The sequence below is a fragment of the Puma concolor genome, chromosome B2 (genome assembly GCF_028749965.1).
Source record: "Puma concolor isolate L17-30 chromosome B2, mPumCon1.1.hap2, whole genome shotgun sequence".
NCBI classification, from domain to species: Eukaryota; Metazoa; Chordata; class Mammalia; order Carnivora; family Felidae; genus Puma; species Puma concolor.
Genome location: NC_141671.1, coordinates 82,250,136 through 82,270,858, shown reverse-complemented (window position 1 = coordinate 82,270,858; position 20,723 = coordinate 82,250,136). Strand labels below are relative to the sequence as shown.

Genomic DNA, 20,723 nt, shown 5'->3' with positions numbered 1-20,723 from the left:
GCTGGTATCAATTTAGCATTAGAGAAATGTTTTAAAAATAATCATATTTAGGGGCACCTGGGTGGCTCAGTCAGTTAAGCGTCTGACTCTTGATTTTGGCTCAGGTCATGATCCCAGAGTCATGGGATCAAGCCCCACATCAGGCTCCATGCTGAGCATGGAACCTGCTTAAAATTCTCTCTCTCTCCCCTCTCCCTCTGTCCCTCTTCCTCGCTTATGCTGTCTCTCTAAAAAAATTTTTTTAATAAATATAAATTTTAAATATTATGTGAATAAACATATTTAAGGCATCAGAGAATCATCTCATCTCAGAATTCCCGAATGTATCCTTTGTTCCTGTATCTTCCTGTTATTGCAGCTGCATGTGTCTTTTAAACCAAGGTGTTCTCATTTGTTGAAAGGAAACATTCATGAGATTGGACATGGGTCTCATAACTGCTTTTGGGTTCAAAGAGCTCCCAGTGAGGGATGCTTACCTACAGGAAATATTCACCAAACAGGGCTTCCCCGTGGGTTGAGCTCAAGTATTATTACTATGGACCATTTTATCATGTTCTGTTTATGTGGAGTAGTCAAAAGGCAAACAGCCAGAGGCATAGCAAGTCAGATTCTGTCATAAAAGCGAGGGACACGGTGTGGCAGGATAGCAGGAGGGGAGGGAGAAATGTTAACCTGCGAGGTTTACTCTGCTAATGGACAGCTCTTCCCCCCTCCCCATTCAGGTGGACACTCACTGACCTGTCACAAGGTTGCCCTGCAAAGCTTTGGGGTCCATGTCTGAATGGATTGCTGTAGCCTTCTCATCTCTCCCTTCGCCCAGTTCCCTGCATCCTAAGACTCGAAGCCAGCACAGAGCCTGGAAAAATTACATGTAAGTTGTGACTGAGGTTTCTTTCCTGGAACCAAACAATGGTAAGAATTTTCTTAGATGATAATAACAAGTAGCCTAAACCCACATGGGTTACTTTTCTTTCAACAAAGTATCTCGAAAATGATAACTGAGGAAGGGAGCAGGGATTAGAATCTTCATATTGGTGCCTCCTTAATGCACTGGGTCTTTAACTTGCACCAGAATCACCTGGAGGGCTTGTTAAGGTACAACTTCCTGGGCCTCATGCCCAGAATTTCTGATTCAGTAGATTTGGGGTAGGCTGGGAAGTTGCTGTTCAAACAAGTTTCCAGGTGATGCTGAAGTGAGTGGTCCAGGGACTCCGCTTTGAGAATCACTGCTTTAATTCACGTATAACTGAAAGGATGAACAATAAAGGGACAAAAATATATTAAATATTCACTCTTAAATGTCACTAAATTAAGATATTTAGTGCTTTACTTAACATATTGACTGATGTCTCAAGAAAAGAGATTGTGGGCGCCTGGGTGTCTCAATCAGTTAAGCATCTGACTTCAGTTCAGGTCATGATCTTATGGTTCGTGCGTTCAAGCCCCACATTGGGCTCTGTGTGTGGAGAGCTTGGAGCCTGGAGCTGCTTCAGATTTTGTGTGTGTCTCTCTCTCTGCCCTCCCCCCCCCCCCCGCCCACAAATAAATAAACATTAAAAATTTTTTTAAAAAAAGAGAGAGAGAAGGTTTTCTTAGGACCATCACATTTGAAAGTCCAACCAAGTAAATGCTGTTATTCTGTACCAGCTTTAGAGTCAATAATACTGGTCATTCTTTGTCCTTGGAGTGCAACAAGGGTTTCAACTGTGCTGTTTTTAGGCTAAAATGACAGCTACAGTCTTTTTGCAGGTATGCTTATCACGTTTTAGATACACTCAAAAGGGAAGTCTTTTTTACCCCAGATTGACAAATGTATTGCTGCTTTTCAAAGTGAATCATCATACTGTTATCTTTCTTCCCATACACTTACATGGGACTCAATTTACAAAACACATGTGGGAAGGGAGACACATCTCTAATAAATAGTCCAGGTCATCAAGTTCAGGTTCTTGTGGGGTTCTAAGTTCTCAGGACTGACATATTCTGAGGATCAGCATTTTGAGGATCAGCATTGGCTTTGGAACATGCCAATCACCTCTCCACTGAGGACAAGAACAATTTATTCCATGTTAATAGAAAAAAGTGGAAGATTTTGGCTCAACAAATGCACATTTGGATATATGTGAGCATACATGCAAATGTACATATGTGCCTATGAATATATATGCATTTGTATATTTCTAGCTTTCATTGTAAGAATTTTAAACATTTTTTCTTTTGTTTCATTGAGTCGGTGTGAGGATAAAAATAGTGTGAGTGATGCTGTCCAGGAAATGTATGAGAAATTTCTGGGCGTTTTAAATCTGTGGATAAGCATTGTGATTTATAACATTTTACTTGGATATGGTAAATGTTCATTCAGAGGAGCACTTAGAACACACAGTTCTTTTATTAGAACTCTCAAAAATTGAGAATAATCACCGTTCATAAAGCGGTTCTGAAGCAGACAGAATGACGGAGCTTATCTATTGCCTAACCATTAGCAGAGCCAGAGATCCTGGAGGTACATGTAAGTGCATGTATTTAAACTAAAAACCACAGGATCAGAAAAATAAGGCAAAAAGGTGATAGATGATGAAAGACTTCTGTAAGGACTTAATCTAGAGCTGCCTTCTCGGGGCTGCCCGAGATGGTAACACGGATGATAAGAGGGCCGATAGAGTTGTAAGTGATATAATTATGTCTTCTGACTCCACCCTCACAAACTGTAACATCTCTGTCACGCACTGATTAGTTATTCTGCACAGCATCCTTGGAAGCAAGCTTTTCAGTTTACGAAGCATCTCCACCATGATATGGAAGAAGTAGGTTGGATCAAATGCTCCTTAATCTCCTTCCTCCTTTGGCATCTGTGAGTGTCCATGTTTACACATCAGGTTTTCCTGTACGATCACCTTTGATGTCAGTCAGTTTCATGGCCTGGGGAGGGAAGAAGGCTGCTCCAACACCTCAGGTGACTCGCCTCAGGTGACTCAGTGCTTGAAGCTCCTGCCAGATCTGGCACAGCCTGCCTAAATCACTCCCTGCAGCCTGGGGTGAAGCCCTCAGGTCACCGAGTTGTCTAGAGCATCTCTGTAAAAGTGCCATGCATGCGTGGGGACAAGGAGTATGGGAACCCTCTCTCCTTTCCACTCAGTTTTGCTGTAAACCTAAATCTGCATTAAAAACTAATTTATTTGTTAATTTAAAAAACCTAAATACCAAACAGTATGACAGTTCTTAAAAAAAAAATTGAACATGGAATTACCATATGATCCAGCAATTCCACCTTTGGATATATACCTAAAAGAGCTGAAAGCAGACTTGGACAGGGGCACCTGAGTGGCTCAGTCGGTTCAGTGTCTGACCCTTAATCTCGGCTCCGGTCATGATCTCATGGTTCATGGGATCAACCATGGGATCCTGTGGCCCATGGTTCATGGGATCATGGTTCATGGGAATTCTCTCTCTGCCTCTTCCCCACTCATTCTCTCTCTCTCTCTCATTCTCTCTCTCTCTGTCTCTCTCTTTCTCTTTCTCTTAATATAAATAAATAAACTGAAAACAGAGACTTGGACATATGTTTATGCATTCATGTTCCTACAGCATTATTCACAATAGCCAAAAAGTGGAAGCAACCCAAATGTCCACCAGCAAATGAGTGGATAAGGAAAATGTGGTATATACACACAATGGACTATCATTCAGTCCTAAAAAGATATGAAATTCTGGCACATGCTACAACAGAGATGAACTTTAAAGATACTAAGTGAGATAAGCCAGACACAAAAGGACGAGTATCGAATGATCCCACTGATATGAGGTACCTAGAGTTGTCAAACTTAGAGCCAGAAGATAGAATGATGGATGTCAGGGTTTGAGAATAGAGGGGAACAGGGAGTTAGCATTAAATGGGTAGTTTCACTTTGGGAAAATGAAAAAGTTCTGGAGATGGATAATGGCAATGATAGTACAACAATGTGAATGAACTTAATGCTACTGAATTATACTCTTTAAAATGGTAAATGCTATATATATTTCACCCCAGTAACAATTAATTAGTGATTTTTTAAATGTATTTATTTTGAGACAGAGAAAGTGTGAGCAGGGAAGGGACAGACAGAGAGAGTGTGTCGGGGCGGGGGGGGGGGGGGTGCGGAGAGGAGAATCTCAAGCAGGCTCCTCACTGTCACCAGCAGGAGGGGGCAGAGAGAGGGAGGGAGGCAGAGGATCTGAAGCAGGCTCTGCACTCTCAGCACAGAGCCCGATGCAGGGCTTGAACTCATGAACCTTGACATCATGACCCGAGCTCAAGTCGGACACCTAGCTAATTAATGATTTTAGGCGCCCCAGTTAATTAATGATTTTTTAACTGAATTTTGGAGCTCACTTGCCTTCCAAGAATGCTGTGCAGAATAACTAAATGGAGCTGTTACAGTTTGGGAGGGTGGAGTAAGAATAGATGGCTGTGTCCCTCATACCTTCCTCAGCCCCGTCACTTTCCCTGGCACCCTTTGGGCAAGGATAAGGGATCTGCAGAACATATACTTCACTCTTAGGGATGGGTTTCCCCTCAGGGCAAGGACACATTTGTCAGAAACTTCCAGGGAAATTTGCCATAAACGACTATAATCTCTACCAAATGTCATTGACAAATACAGGAAAGCTGTTCCACTGTGATGGAGGGAATGTGTACCCACCTGTGCTCCTATAGTGGGGCTGCTCCAGTTCACCTGAATTGTGTGTTCATGAATGAGTCTAAGTACAGTGCACCATAATGCACAGGCTTATGGCCCTCCATGCATAGCTGTGACACATAACAGGTCTTCATCAGTAGAGGTGGACATTGGGGCACAAACCAGAGAATATGGACTTGATTATGTTATAGCCACTGATTGAAGCCTAGTAGAAAAAAGGAAAAGCTGTAGAAGAAAATTAATAGCAAATAATTCTCCTGCAATGGAGCCTCAAATTATTATAATGCCTATTTTACATACTCCAAATGAAGTCTCATTTACCCCTCATCACCAAATCACTGTAATACCCATAAATCACAGATCAATTTAGTGAGTCCTGCAGTTCTATGGGGAATATGCAGGACTGAACTTACTAGGTTAGTCCATTAGAGCCCTACTTTGGGGGGATTTTGCTTTTTATTCTATGTTTCTTGAAAGCTGGAATTGGAGAACAATTAGCAAATTCTCATGGGGCCCAGTAGCCGTGTTTTCTTCAGACCTCTTGTACTACCTTCAGACCCTGCCCTTGGGTCTGACCAGGGCTTATAATTCCTGAAGAGCAGTGCGTAAAGACCCACAGTTCCAAAAAGCTCAGGAACCTCTGTCTGAAATTTTCCCACTTCTTCTTAAGGATGGAGGAAGAAATAATCGGGATAATCAGGATTATGTGTGTGTGCATGCACATGCATGCATTATATATTGTATACATATACATACATATGTAGGTATTTGGCTTAAGGGAAACGTATAACCAATAAAGTCATCAAAGTTAAAGTACAATGTGTATAAATCAGTCCCATTGTTCCTACCCTGACTTTCCAAACCTGCTTAGAAATGAACTCTCTAGGTGATGGAGAGAGGACAAAGGTGATGGAGGACAGGGCAAAATAACAAAGGTTTCAGCTGCTAAGATATCAGAAACTGGAATTGAAGGTTTTTATAGAAAAGAAAATCCAGGGCAGCAAGTCTGAGAGAGAAAAGTCAGTGCTCATTCATCCTTGACATCCACATGCGGCTACCTGCTCCCTAAGCTTGAGTTGAAATGACATGGATATAGGATTAAATCAAAATAAATTCAGCCCCATGAGTTCAGAGATCATAATTTTTAGATGGACACACTGACATGGTTTTTCCCCAGAGAAGACCAGGAAACCAAGTCGCCCAGATGGAATGATATAAGATAGAGAATACTAACAAAGATAGACCCTTGGGGGCTCTCCTTGTAGGCTCTCATGTCTCCTAGGAATCAGATTACCTCGTTCCAGACACTGAATTCATGTTTAGTGATGGCTTAGCTACCTGGAACCCAACAAACCAGAATCCTGAATTCACTAACCTTCATACTTCCCCACCCCCACTCAAACCCCTCCCGCACACCCCACCCTACCTACTGCACACATCCCACTTCCCTTTCTCAGAAATAGAGATTCAGAAAACAAGATAGCTTCGGTTTTGTAAAGATGGAGAATAAACCCTGGAGGATATCTGTAACTGATGACACTGACCTGCTGAATCATTGAAAATGGTTAAATGTTTTATAATTAAGAAAAGAAACTGCTTTTGAAAGATTTTCAACAAAAAGCATTTTCTAGCTGTCAATTAACCAGAAAATTGAAACAAACAAGAAAATCTTCTTATCCTCAATTAGTCCAGTTAAAGAGGTTTTATTAGACTTATTTTCATGCCTTAATTAATAATCCAAAACTGTTGGTTTACAAATATATATATATACCGTGTTTATTCTTCTTGAAAAACTCCAAGGTTTAGCTTTTACCACCTTTCCAGTGCCAGAGTTTAAATTTCAGATATTCTCCTTATGTTCATTATTTGGAACCCTTTAAAGTTTGGAAGCACTTTAAAAGTGGTAATATTAATGATATTAAGAGTAATTTATAAAATAATTTTATGAACATGTATATTTCATTCTTATAGTCATTGGGAACCCATTGGCATAGTTTTTTTGTTTTTGTTTTGTTTTGTTTGAGAGAGAGACAGCATGAGCAGGGCAGGGGCAGAGAGAAAGGGAGAGGGAGAATCCCAAGCAGGCTCCCCACTGTCAGCATAAAGCCCAATGCAGGGCTTGAACACACAAACCACACATCATGACCTGACCCAAAACCAAGAGTCGGACACTTAACTGACTGATCCACCCAGGTGCCCCAGCATTAACAGTTTTGGAGCCAATTCTTTTGTGTTTTTTTAGAAAGATTGTATGATGCACTTATTTGTAGCATTTAATGTTAGGATTATGTTCTGCTCAAAGCATCATCAAAATTAATTTTTATTCTCTGCATATACACTAGTGGTACATACAGATAGGGGTAGTGTTACCAGCATGGTAGTATACATTAATATGTAAATCAGAAATTTCACATGGTATTCTCTGTGAATCTCCAAAGAAACTCAACCATGCATATTATGAAGCTACTTTACCAAGTGGTTATCAGTTGTAGCACAAATAGTTTATCAACTAATTCTAATCATTTCCAATCTGTTGCTTTTTAGAAATTATTTGTGTGCTCTCTTTTGACTATACCTTTCATTGGCAAAGTGACACCTGTCTGTGAGCTGTGATTTAACCCAGGTGGTGGCACCACACTCTTACTGCCCACCCCCATTGATCATTGTGAGGGCCCTGGCATCTGCAGCTGGAGAGTGTGCAAATCATGGATCGTGATGAGAAAGAGCAGTATTTGCAAAGTTCTGGAGTGTAGGAGGATTTTTAGAGTCCCTGTAGAGCTTAACTAGAAACTGTAATCTATTGTTTCTAGTAGATTTTTCCTGTATTTCATGTCTGACTTGTCGCCAGGCCAGATTATTATACTGGGTTCCGTGTATCAAGTATTTTTAATTACTAGGAAGAGCAGAATCAGAGAATAATTGTTTCCTTTTGTTAAAACAGGAGTAGCTTTATTTTCCTGATTGTGAAAGTAATATGTTTCTTGTACAAAATTTATAAAACAACAAAGAAGAAAATAAATTACCTGTAATCCAGCTACCCAGAATAAAACCTATTAACTCATACTTTTGTGTATTTTTCCAGACTCTTTTGAATTAATCAAATAATTCCAAATTTACAAGCAGTATTCTGGACTGGTTACATCCCACAAATTTGGTGGAGCTTAGGAATGATGACTTTAGCTATCATTTTCTAGGATAATGATCTCCTCGTTTCTTATTTTTTTCTCACAAATAACATTAATCAACTCTTACAAGAACAGATACCTGTGTAGATACACCATTATCTTTATCAAGTGGAAATCAGTATTAACTTTTTTTTTAAATTTCTGCATCTTGTCAATGAAAAGGACTATTGAGAGGCCCTTAAAATCCTAATGGGCCTCTGGAATCATAAGAGAATGATTTAATTATATGTAAAATGGTATTAGTGTTAGATCAACTAACTGTATTCTAGTTATTTAAGAAATTTGTTATCAGTACACAATATAGCAATTTGCCAGAAATGGGAAACGTTGCTTAGCCATATACCCAGCCATAATCCAAACAGTATGTTCTACAGTAAAATTCTGATTTTATACCTGATGGTACCAAAATGTGATTCAAATATATCCTTTCTTGTGCTGTGAACCAGAGCTTTTCCTTCAACGTTGAATCCTTTATCCCCCTTCAAAGAGACTTCTCTTCAAATTCCTCTGGTGTGGTGTTATAGTTCCTGGGATTGTCTTGATAGCTCTGTGCTTCCCTTTGGGAAATGCTAGGACTTTGGGTCAGGGTGAATCCTAACATGTAGTGAAGGTGAGGAAGGATCTTAAGCACTAAAAGAAAACCCTGATTAAAAAAAAATTAAGAGGATTGGGGTGCCTGGGGAGCTCAGTCAGTTGAAACTGACTCTTGATTTCGATTGGGTCATGATCCCAGGCTCATGGGATGGAGCCCAGCATCAGGATCCATCCTGAGAGTGGAGCCTGCTTGAGAGTCTCTTTGTCCCTCCCCTTGTGTCCCTCCCCCACTCATGCTCGCTCGCTCACTCTCTCTCTCTCTCAATAAAAATTTTAAAATGAATCGCTTTCTAAAAAAATTAAGGGGATTGTTAGATTCATCTGAAAAATGTTGTAGGAATGTTTTCTACAAGCCTTATGTCAGTAGAATAAGAAGTCTATAGTAAGAAGCTGCTAGAAAAGATCTTGTTTTAAAAGAATGATCTGTATTTGGTCTGGTCATGACTAGGTCTTATCCCTTATACAAGACTTAAGTTCTTTGAAAGCAGATTCTTCTAGGTTCTTCTCTCTGCATCCCTTCACCATCCTTCGTGTCCTTGTTTATAATCGGGACTCCGTATGTATTGAATTAATATATCTGTGGCTCGTGACTGAAAGATGAATGAATGTGCTCAATTCACGTACTACATTATGCCTTCTGGCTACAGAAGTCGAGGGGTGCTTTGATAAATATCCGCGATTGTTGAATGCCCAAGCTGGCTACAGGTGTGGGGAAGTGGTATAGAGTACTTTGATCCTCCTCAGGAGAAGGAGATGCTAATGTGGATAATAAGAATTTGCTTCTTTGTCTTCAGTTTCGGTTTGACCGCTTTGCTTCACTGAGTCACACAGCACTCGCTCTTCGGTGATGGACATGTCATTTAAGCCTGAGACTGTCCCTTGGACTGTTTATGACATTGTATCTGAATTTCCCATTACATTAACAGCCAGCATTTGTCATAAAACTTCAAGAACACGTTAAAAGTTATTTGGTTTGTAGTTGACATTGAGATTAACTTTCTCTAACCTAAACCAGTGAAAACCAAAATGCTCCTCACCACATAAAAGTTTTGCTTTCGCTGTGTTCAGACCCCTCCCACCTTCTCAGAGCACAGTCATTTGGAGCCTAGTTTGGGGGCGGTGTGGTTGTATCTCCGTGGTGTATGACCCACTTTTTCGTAACACTTAATTACCCGTGTTTTTACAGCACTAGTCAGAAGGTCTGACGAGAGTGGACTATAACCCAAAAAAGATTTTTTGATACACCTCATCAGGGCTGCTCTCGTACCGTGCGTTATCGGAAGAAGGTGTTAGCTCTGCAGGGCATGTGTTAACTACCAGAGGATGACGGAACATTTCCTCTAGTTTCTGGATAATGAGCAAGCACACAGGTAAAGAAAGATGCCTTTCTCAGAGTTGCCTCCTTTCGCGTCTTAATTATTTTGTTGAATTGACTTTTAAATATTGATCACTACCTGCGTATGTTTGCTGTTGAGGTTTGCAGAGGGCTCAGAAGAACAAGCATTTTAATTGCTACCCTGGGACCTTAATCATTTAACTTTTCATTAAAAGTCTAAGGAGAGAGTCATCGAAAATAGACTCTCATCTCTATCCTCTCTACGCCCCTAGAAAACATCCTCTTCGTCAATGTGTTTTTGTTGTTTGCTCTCAAAGTGTCTGTCTCTCAGTATCAGCTGCTTGGCGGGTGTGGCAGCCGTGTGAGTTAATGCTTGGTGAGCTGACTGAGATGCGGTGGGGACTGTGGACAGGGCAGGCAGGGAGGGGAATGCACAACAGGGAAGGGAGATGGCAAGGAGGTAACCGCCTCGGTGAACATTGTCCAACTGCAAACTAAAGGCAGACTGAGGAGCAGCAATATTGACCTCACTTGGGTAAGATCCTTTCTGACAGCCTGCTGTGCTTTAGCAACATTTATGTTTCTGATACCACTTTCGTTCATTTGAGGAACTTTTAAGACGTTGGCATTGTCTCAGAACAAAATGTTGTAGGTATCACCTTCCTGAATATACAGAAATGTTTGTGGATGCATTTCTTTGCTGAAGGTTGGTTGACATGCGGCTGGCAGCAGGTTGGTGCCCGTGCCTTGCGGATCACACCTGCCTGTGTGCTGAATGGCATACCAACGTGGAGTCTCGGAAAATGCCCATAGATAAGTCAATGTTGTTTTCCCTGAAAGTCCTGATACAGAAAAAGAGTGAAAGTACCAACACTAACTGGAAAAAATGTCACACGTTTTAGCCTCTTTGCATCCCTTGTTAGGACAAACCCTGCGTTGGGTTTTTTACATTTGTGAACTTGTGCGGTAGGTGGAGCAGTGTGGGTGGCCCAGAAAAAGTAGCGGTTAGAATAAGATTTTCCATTTATTGCCCTTTGTGCATGGCTAAAAATAAGATTCATACAAATCAGAATATGTAGTGCAAGCACAATCACTCTGTTAATTCTGATGACTGGCTTGCCCACATCTTTGCATCTGTCTGGTAAGTGGTGCGTTGGGAAATAAATGTGACTCTGTTTAAGCAGCAAGAGGCAGCCAGGTTTTTGCGCTGTTTGTCTACATGTGCTAGTTTATCAGCATTTTCCCCTTCTGAAGGAAGAAAGACTCGACTCATACATAAACAAATTGTGTCGATGGAAGGCTGAAAGAAGTGATAGAATTCTTGAATCTTTTTTTAAAAAGTAATTGCCTTGTTTGAAATGCTCTTTTAAAACATCATCTTTTTGACTCATTGTTAGAAAGTTGTTTCTTGAAGACTCGCAGCACGGGAAGGGGAGGATTTCTTAGTGGTGCGGCCAAGAGATTAGCAAAGCCTCTTGTTTGTGGACTGATGGGGTCGGTGGGGAGGGAGGACAAGGATGAGTGCGTGCCTGCTCTGGAGGACCCTCCTTGGATGCAGATGTTGGAGGAGCAGTTAACCAAGTAGAAACTCCCCTTTATCTGACTGCTGAGTCTACTGCAACCACAGTCAGTGATAACGTGCCAGTTTGTGGCTAGAAGAAACACCAAAGAGAGGTGGCGTCAGCGTTCACAGGGAAATTTGTACCTTGGTGATCCCGGCGATGGTGCTGTCCCCATTCCACCGGCTGAGTGGCTGTGGCATTTCCAGAGAATGAGAATGTCTGCAAGTGTTTTGAGCCTTTCAGTTTGATGTAATTTGCGAAACGAGATGAGTCAAGAGGGCAGTCATTCCAGAAGCGTCTGGAAATTGAAGACTCCAGATCACATTCCTCACTGGCATCTCCAACTGAGGCAGATAGGGTTGAGGCATGGTGGTTAAAGCAAGGCAAGAGCTTTGGGAGAAAGAGGACACAGGACCAAATCTTAACTTAGCTACTTGCTGACCTTGATCTGTTTATTTAACCTTTCCTAAGCCTGGATGTCTTTATTTGAAAAAAGGAACAGGGATAGTACCTACCTCATAGGGTGGTTGTGTAGATTAAATGAAATACCATATATGAAGTACAAAACCAGCACTCATTAAAAGGATGGAGTTGTTACTCTTCTTTGTGCCATTGTAAAATATGAACGTGCTGGAGAATTTCGGGGCATTTGGGGGTTCTCCTGGATGCCTGGGGTACAGATTTTGGAATTAAATGGACACACGATCAGCCTCTTGTCCAGTGTTTCTCAAACAGAAAGCTACAGGTCATTTACAGAGTAGTTTGGTTCTTCACAGGTTACCGATGCCATCTGGGGGATCGTTTGTTTATTTTGCCGTTAAATCAGCACAATGTAAGCCTCTCTTTCCTTTTAAGGTTGGTACTGTGTTGAGCATATTCAGTTATTTTTACCTTCTCCCTATGTTTTTTGTTTAAGCATGGATATTTCAGCTCTAACATCTGTGCATGTTAAATTGTAGTACCTGCTGATGTACATTATGAAAGAGAGAGCGCTGTTTTAATCAAGTGCAGTTTTATTTATTTTATTTAATTTTTTAAATTTTTTTAATGTTTATTTATTGTTGAGAGGCAAAGCATGAGCATGGGAGGGGAAGTGAGAGGGGGAGACACAGAATCCGAAGCAGGATCCAGGCTCTGAGCTGTCAGGACAGAGCCTGATGAGGGGCTCGAACTCACAAACGGCAAGATCATGACCTGAAGTCAGACACTCAACCGACTGAGCCATCCAGGCGCCCCAATCAAGTGCAGTTTTAAATATTTCAGGTGGGACTGGGCAAAACTTCAGGAGCAGTTAGCTTCCATGGTGGTGTAATTCTCTACAGAAAATATTGTATCTGTTATAATTCTGATTACCGGTCAGTCCTAGAGATGACCAGATACTGACAGGCAGAAAACAATTACTGTCACTTCTTTCACTTTATTATTTTTAATAAGTTATTTACTGTTTAATGGAGTGTATGCCTGCCCTTCTCAGAGTCTTTCTGCCCACGAAATTTTTCCATTAAAAAAATAAATACATTGGGACACATGACTGACTCAGTCACTAGAGCATGCAACTCTTGATCTCAGGGTCATGAGTTCAAGCCCCACGCTGGATGTAGATCTTAGTTATTTTTTTTAAGTAAATATACTGTATATTTCATCATAGAATCATAATTGTGTAGGCATCACTTAATTTCTTTGGTTAACCTTTAGTATTAGATGCTAAGAGTTGGCATCAGACTCTTCCTTCAGCGTCCTCCATGACCTTCGTGGGATGCAGTTTTTTCATTTACCAAATTAAAAAAGAAATTTGACTGTACCTTGACTTTGCCTCACCTGGGACCTGACAAGAAGTGATAAATGAGATCAATAAGCTAAGGAATTAAAACATGGTCCTGATATAAACAGTGCCAGCTAGGTTTTAATTGATGTATTTTGCTAGTTGGTTGTTCTTGTTGTTGTTGTTCTTCTTCTTCTTTTTTTTTTCCTCCACATTTTTTTTTTATGGTCTGTCCTGTCATTCCATTCACAGATACAACTTCTGGCTTGTAATTTCCATATCAACATTATCGTTGTGGCTTCTGGGGTTTTTTTTGTTTTTTTTTTTTGTTTGTTTGTTTTTTTTTTTTCAACGTTTATTTATTTTTGGGACAGAGAGAGACAGAGCATGAACGGGGGAGGGGCAGAGAGAGAGGGAGACACAGAATCGGAAACAGGCTCCAGGCTCTCAGCCATCAGCCCAGAGCCCGACGCGGGGCTCGAACTCACGGACCGCGAGATCGTGACCTGGCTGAAGTCGGACGCTTAACCGACTGCGCCACCCAGGCGCCCCTGCTTCTGGGTTTTTAATGTTAGTACCCAACAGACTGGGGTGGAGATGTTTCTCAGGTCAACTCCACCAGTAAGATCTGTCTTTTATTAGAAAGGTACCCAGCTTCTTACAGTGTATCCAGACAATGCTGCTTTTTAAAGTTTTTCTGTTGGATGGAATGGAAGAATGCTTTTTAGGCAGAGCAAATCATTCAGGGTAACTTAACAAAGTTCTTGGCATTGCAGGCATAGCTTTAGTCCCCTCCATGAACACATACGTACACTCCCCATTATCTTTTCCTGCCATATTGTACTTTGCCAGAGACTGACGTTTCTGTGAAGATCATAGACAAGACAAGGTGATAAGTTAGGCTTTGACTGTGATTTCCTCCCACACCTTCATAAGAAGTGACGGAGACTCTGAAATCCGTCCCATTGATATACCGTGTGCTTCTTCCTGGATAACAGCCAGTTTTAACCTATCCTTCATGTGCAATTTGAGGGTACTGGCTGGGCTGAGCTCATTATTCCTTTGGTTGAATAATGTAAAGCATTTGCAATGGAGATTTACTCTAATGATGTATTTTAAGTGCATGTCCGCATTGCCAGTTTAATGCACTCAGTCATGGAATGCTTTAGAGTTTATTGCTAATGGATGAATCCTCAGGAAAATCGGAATTTTCAATAAGATTGACATTTGGAGTGAGAAATATAAATCTAATGAGAGCATTTTAACCAAGGTTTGTAATTAGGGCTGAATGGAGTAAATTTGTACGTGCATACTACAGAAGGGCACAGCAGAAGGTGAAATTGCACGCTTTGCTGTGAATGAGGGATGAAGGCTGATGTATCAGTGTCAGGCCACGACACTGTGGAGTATAAATGACACTGTCACCAAGTGCCGCACAGGCTACCAGGGGAATTCCACTCCAGTAAATTACATTACTTAGACAGACCTGACGGCATTGTGTCGGAATGAGAGAGGGGAAGAGAAGGCTGTCAGCATCCAGTGGAAGATATTACAGTACAACTGGCTGCAGGGATGGAAATCACTGGTCTCCATTCTACCTGGATATTTTGTATTCATCTTTGTTAATTAGTTTACAGAAGTTACAAATGTGTTCATGTAAAAGCACATCGTATTTACCTGGGGTGTAGGTTATGTGGTCAATCACAAGGGAATAACTGTAAGTTAATTTGTATAAATTGGTTAGTGTGAGACTCTCTTTCTTGTTATTTGTACCTGGGTGCATTAGATATTCAATATAAGCTTGCCTTTCTTTTCTTTTAGTGAGGATTCAGCATACATTGTTACCAGGTAATCATCATTCTCTCTGTAACATTATTTCTTTTCAAACCCTGCTTTAATAAGAACATATGTTTCTTTAATCCTCTCCTAACACTGTTTCCTCTCATCACCTTCCCTCCCTAAGGGAGACAAAGTGTACTGGCGCATAGCATTTCGTTTTGTGAAAGAGCTCAGAGTTAAGAACAGTCGATTCCTAGAGTGCAGTTTGTGGAGAAAAACTATTTTTTCACTTCTATTTTCTTTCATCCCCCTGCAGTGAAGTGAGGCCACCCCTTTTTTGGTCCATCTGCCAGGCTATCTCTAGGGAAGTATTAGGAGGAGAAAATAAGAGCATTGATTGTACTGCTGCCTTCGGAGTCATTGAAGATGTGCTCGTCACCTTTGTCTGGTTTGACCTCCAGTGCCAGTTCTTGAAAAACCCAATTGCAAGGTACTCTGGAATTAACATGGTCACTTCTTAACCAGAAAGTAAGTGTCTTCTCCTCAATGGATAGAGATTTGGAACAACATCCATTCTGGCTTTCTTAAATATGCTATACTTTTTCCTTAGTGAAATAAACCTGATAAACATCTCTGATCACGTGTTAGCAGGAAGAACACATCGTTTTCTGCAGAATGTCTCTGTAAGACTTCCAAATGACAGGTTTTAAGCAATCCTTCAGAAATAGGACACAAATAGGTAACGGTGACAATAATAATACCTTAGACTTGATTTTTATTCTTTCCGAAATACACTCTATCCATATCTATCATCTGTGTGATTTAGTCTTTATTTGGTAGCCATAGTTACAGTCTTATTTTATTCATCCGAGCATAAAACTTAGAACCAAGGTACTTGGGAAACTAGTTTTGAGGGTGGATAGGAAAAACCTAAGTTAACAATAAGATGGTTCTGTTTTATGTAAGGTACCATCTTACATAAAAATTTAGTTGATGATTCTAAAATAAAAACTCAGTGTAAAAAGCATGATATAAAATGTCTTAGTGCCATGTGCTATCCTCAGCATACAGACTGTGCTTATAGACTTTGCTTTATTTACTAAAGCTGTACAAAGTCTAGGACTCTGCTGTATGGGAAATGAGAGTCTATCCCTAAATAAACTCACTAGAATTTGTTCCTTTTTCCTTAAGTTTATTTTGATGGTAGTATATGCCTTATATCGCATATTTTCTTTTTATCCATGACATCGATTGGGAACTCACAAGTGTTTTGTTGTTTGCCACAGTAGTACACATGCAACATATTTCTTTGTCCTGGCCTCTTGGTGCAGCGTGCTCCCAAACTACATCTTTGAGTTTTTCTGAACTGAATCCTGATGGAAGAAGTGTAACAGCACCTAGAATGGAACTAGTTTAGATGCTTCTCCATCCTATAGAGGTTCCTTTGTTCCTGCCTACCTACCCATGTCTGACTATATTCTCTTCTTTTTCCTACATCAAAATTGGAAAGGGAGAAGGGGGAGCTCCTTAGGAGATATAGGTCTGTGGAGAATTGTGAGTACTCATTCAGAAGCTATTCTTAGTTCTGAGAAATATAATGAACTTGTGCTTTGAGTCCTGGTGAGTCTCCCATTAACAATGCCACTGTCATCACCTCTTCTCTGCCTGATTACATTTTCCCCAAAGACTACTGGTTATTTTTTTCCCCTGACATTCTGAATGGAGTGTCTTTTGAGTGAAACACACCTTGGAAGGAATTGGGTCTGGTTACCCAGCAGACCTGCCTCTTTAATAGTTCGTTGGGTGATTCTTAGTTGTCTTTTTAAGTGCTTCTAGTTTACATTACCTTCAAGTCTGCTATGTAGAAGAAACTGCCCTGTAGACCTTGATTTACTTGTCAGAAGTCACCCCATTTACATTAGCGCTTCGCTTCCATTATCATTATGGTGTTTCCAAATGACAACCACTGCCACATACAGCCGTGTTCCCCGAGTTCCCAGTGCTGCAGAAAAAGAGACTTTTGTTCTGACTTGATGAGGAAAAAAAAAAAGGCAAACAACAACACCAGTTCTACCACCAGAGATCCTATAAAGACGTGTTCAAATGAACAATAAGGTCGTTTGTTCACATATGACATCAGGATATAAGAATTTAAACAATAAGACCCCTTGTGAAATGTGGCAAAATATGCACCACAAACGTTGTGAGTTTCTCTGTCTCGTGGAAGGCAGTTTTTACATGGGCTTCAAAAAAACCCATTAACGTATAAACTAGCCTTTAAAAAAAGAAAAGAAAATCACTTGTCTCACTATAACATTAAAGCAATTTCTGTTCTAAGGAAAGCTAAAATGCATTCATTTATATAAAGTGCATGCACTATAATTTATTTTAAAAAAATACAGTACTCTATTAGGAAATGCAGTGCCTCTTCCCCCCTTCACCTGAAATAGGAAATCCATCATTTTGTCAAGACACCTCTTCCTTTGAATAATATTTATTTCTTCAAAATGAAAAAAAAAATCCTTTAAATGACTTAGATTCCTGATGAAGTTTTAAGGCTTGATAACAATTCTCAAATCCTTTGACACTGGTGGAGCATGAGGAGGAAAGAAGACCGCTTTAAATTGCAATTTTAATTGAATTTACTTTTATTTGAACCCTATCCTTTTTTGCTTTCAGCCTTAAAGGAAGGTTTGGTATATTTGCAAAACCCCAATAGGACTATGGCAGAAAGACGCAGAGATCTCCATGACAGCTTGGATCGGGATCTCTGACAGTACCTCAGAACGATTCCTACTTTGATGCTGATGTTTAAAATGTGACCTTCCAGGGTAACGGGGAAGGGAGTAGCACGAATTAACTGGTCAAAGGTGCTCCATTGAGCTGGCTTACTATTAAACTGTAAAGACTTTCAAGTATTTGCAGATGGATGTATGTACAGCATCCTTGCAGAATCCTCTTAATTGAAGAAATGTTTCATCTCTATCTCTGTTGACAGAAAAGATTGCCTACTGATAATTGCTTTGCTTAAGTGTCTGATAATATGCCAGGAATGAGAGCATTCTGTGTTGGGTCATCTTTAATTATGCATGTACCACCTGTCAGCTCTAAATCAGCACCAGATTAGATCCTCATGGAGTCAGTACAGGGAGGGTTGGGAGGAAGCTGAGGTGATCTCTTTTAGAAGTAACAAAAATAGATAGTAGTAAACATGGCTTATAACCTGCAGTTTTGTTTTGTGTGTTTTTTTTCAAGAGAACCTCATCTTCATTGTTCTGGACCAGGCATAAGCTATTGGTACATCTAAAAAATGTTTGAAACCTTGCCCAAGCTACCTCAAGTAAAGATAAATCACTGCAAGAGAAGATGGTAGCCCCATCTGTTGCATTTCCTTTTTGCTCCTTCTCGTCATTGTAAATGAGCCAGGGAAAAGCTCAGAAACATTTTTTATAAGCTATGTGAGGACAGGAAATATGTTAACGATGTTAGATTTCATACATTTCAGGGGTTTTTTCAGTAGTTGGTTGGCTTTTTTTAGAAGGACAAATGTGGGTTGGAAATAATGCTTGTTACCCTCTGTCAGCTTTTGATAGTTTTATTCTCACTTTTCAGGGCTGTTTGGGACTTTCTGGTGGGATGTTTAGGGTTCTTTATGAAAGGTTCTGTTCTCTCTTCTATGGATTTGTGAGAGGTGTTTCTCTTTGTTCACCTGTCAGAGGTTTAAGGGAAGCCTTGAGTTACTGTACACTTTCCAGAGGAGGGGCTGGAGGACCGAGAGGCTGAAGGCAGAGAAGGAACAAGCAGAAGGAAATAGCAGGTGGGAGAGTTACCACGTCTTGAGTTTCTTGAATTCCCCTGCCAAGGTGAGGTTCCTAGCCTGTCTGCGTTCCAGCCTGAGAAAACAGCCTTGGTAAGAGTTTGTGAATAATAACCTGAGAAACAAGACTTTAGAGATCCTTAAATGCCTTATTTCAAACATGGCTGGCTAGAGGCACTGAAGAGAAAGATAGGTCAGTTGATAAAGGGGCAGAGAGCTCTGACCCCCGTGCAGGTCTCCCTGAGCCCCATAGTCCACCTCACAGCTCTGAAGGAACCTTGGCTGCCTTTGAATACTTGAGGCGCCATTTGCTTTTCTACCCCAATCAAACAAACAGTCCACTGATGTAGAAGTACCGTCTCTGAGGGGCGCCTGGGTGGCTCAGTTGGCTAGCGTCCAACTTCGGCTCAGGTCTTGATCTCGAGGTTCCTGGGTTCAAGCCCTGCGTCAGGCTCTGTGCTGACAGCTCGGAGCCTGGAGCCTGCTTTGGATTCTGTGTCTCCCTCTGTCTCTCTGCCCCTCCCCTGTTCCCGCTCTGTCTCTCTCTCTCTCTCTCTCTCTCTCTCTCTCTCTCTCAAAAATGAATAAAAATAAAAAAAATTTTAAAAATAAAAAGAAGTACCGCCTCTGAAAAGAAGAGCAGGCTCAAAATACTTATGACCATACCATTGCCAGTGCTTAGGCTATTTAACGCTCACTTTATACTCGTGGTACACAGGTGTTATAAGAAGAATTTTGAACTCCATACAAAGGATACTTCTTAAAACAAGAGAACATAGTTTATCCTAGGCCTTGACAGAAAAGAACATCTGAGAGGGAAGCGAAGCCAGAGAAAAATTGAAAAAAAGAGGAACGGCGAGGCGGGGGAGGGGAGCAGTGCTGCCGTGTTCTCTCATGCCAGCTCATCTTTGCAAAATCTTTTCCATCTACCTGGAAAGCTCTTCCACTCTCTCCACCTGGTTAACTCTTACTTTGAGTCGTTCCAGCATCCTCTCCAAGAGCTTTCTTTGCTTCCTTCAGGCTGCATTAGCTGCTCCTTCTCTGCGATTCCACAAGACAGTCCCCACCTCCTTCACAGCACTCATCATGCCTTACTGCAAGAGATTGTTTATGTATCTTTCTTCCCAACAAAGCAGTTGCTGAAAAAGCTAACATTCTCCTAATTGTGACAGTAAAAGTCACATGCGCAGTGACAGAGTAGTAATGATTTCATTGGACTCCATAATCCTTAGAGCACATTAACTGTGTTTTAAACCATTTTAGTAGTATCTGTGGCAAGGGAAACAGACAAACTTGAGTATACTTCATGAACAGGGATCGGGAATGGAAAGGGCATCAGAGAGAGTGTCTTATAACCAGTTTGTGAAGGAACCGAGGAAGGTTAGACTAGAGAAGAGAAAAAGAAGGGGAGACCTAACAGCTGTGTTTAAAGACTTTGTCACTCTAGAAAAAGCAGAACCAAAAGGTAGAAGTTATAGAGAAAGAGACTTGGATTCAGAACAGTAATTTTCTTGTGGCTAGAACTAGCTGGCAGTGGAACCAGTGGCCCCATCGGGTAGCAGTGAACCCCCTCGTGATTAGAATGAGAATCATTATCTTTTAGGGCCATATTTGGGGGCTGCTATAAACAAGATTGCTGTACTGTCTGGGAACATAAACCAAATAACCGTTCCATTTTGGGGGGTTGTTTGTTTTTTTCTTTTTTATTGGAGTATATTTGGCACACAATATTATGTTAGTTTCAGGTGTATCACACAGTGATTCAACTTCTCTATACATTATTCTATGCTCACCACAAGTGTATCTGCCACCATATAACACTATTAAAATATCATTGACTATATTCCCTGTGCTGTGTCTTTTATTCCTGTGACTTATTCATTCCATAATTGGAATCCTGTATCTCCCACCCTCCTTCCCTCTGGCAGTCATCAGTTTGTTCTCTGTATTTATAGATCTGATTCTGCTTTTTGTTTGTTTGCTTTAATGTTTATTTTTGAGAGAGGAAGAGA

General features: G+C 40.7%; 1 protein-coding gene across 8 annotated transcripts in view; it reads left to right on the top strand.

Annotated features, from left to right (window-relative positions):
- The window catches only part of BACH2 (BACH transcriptional regulator 2), a 356,529-nt gene that overhangs the window by 203,003 nt on the left and 132,803 nt on the right, over positions 1 to 20,723 (top strand). For 3 of the 8 annotated variants that reach the window (XM_086707426.1, XM_086707428.1, XM_086707427.1), the window contains exon 3: positions 723 to 871. The exons of 4 other annotated variants lie outside the window; for them this stretch is intronic. The gene's annotated coding sequence lies outside the window, so the exon portion shown is untranslated. Of the gene's footprint in view, positions 1 to 722; positions 872 to 9,641; positions 9,826 to 20,723 lie in introns of all 8 variants that reach the window. One more of the 8 variants, XM_086707429.1, reaches the window with a different exon arrangement.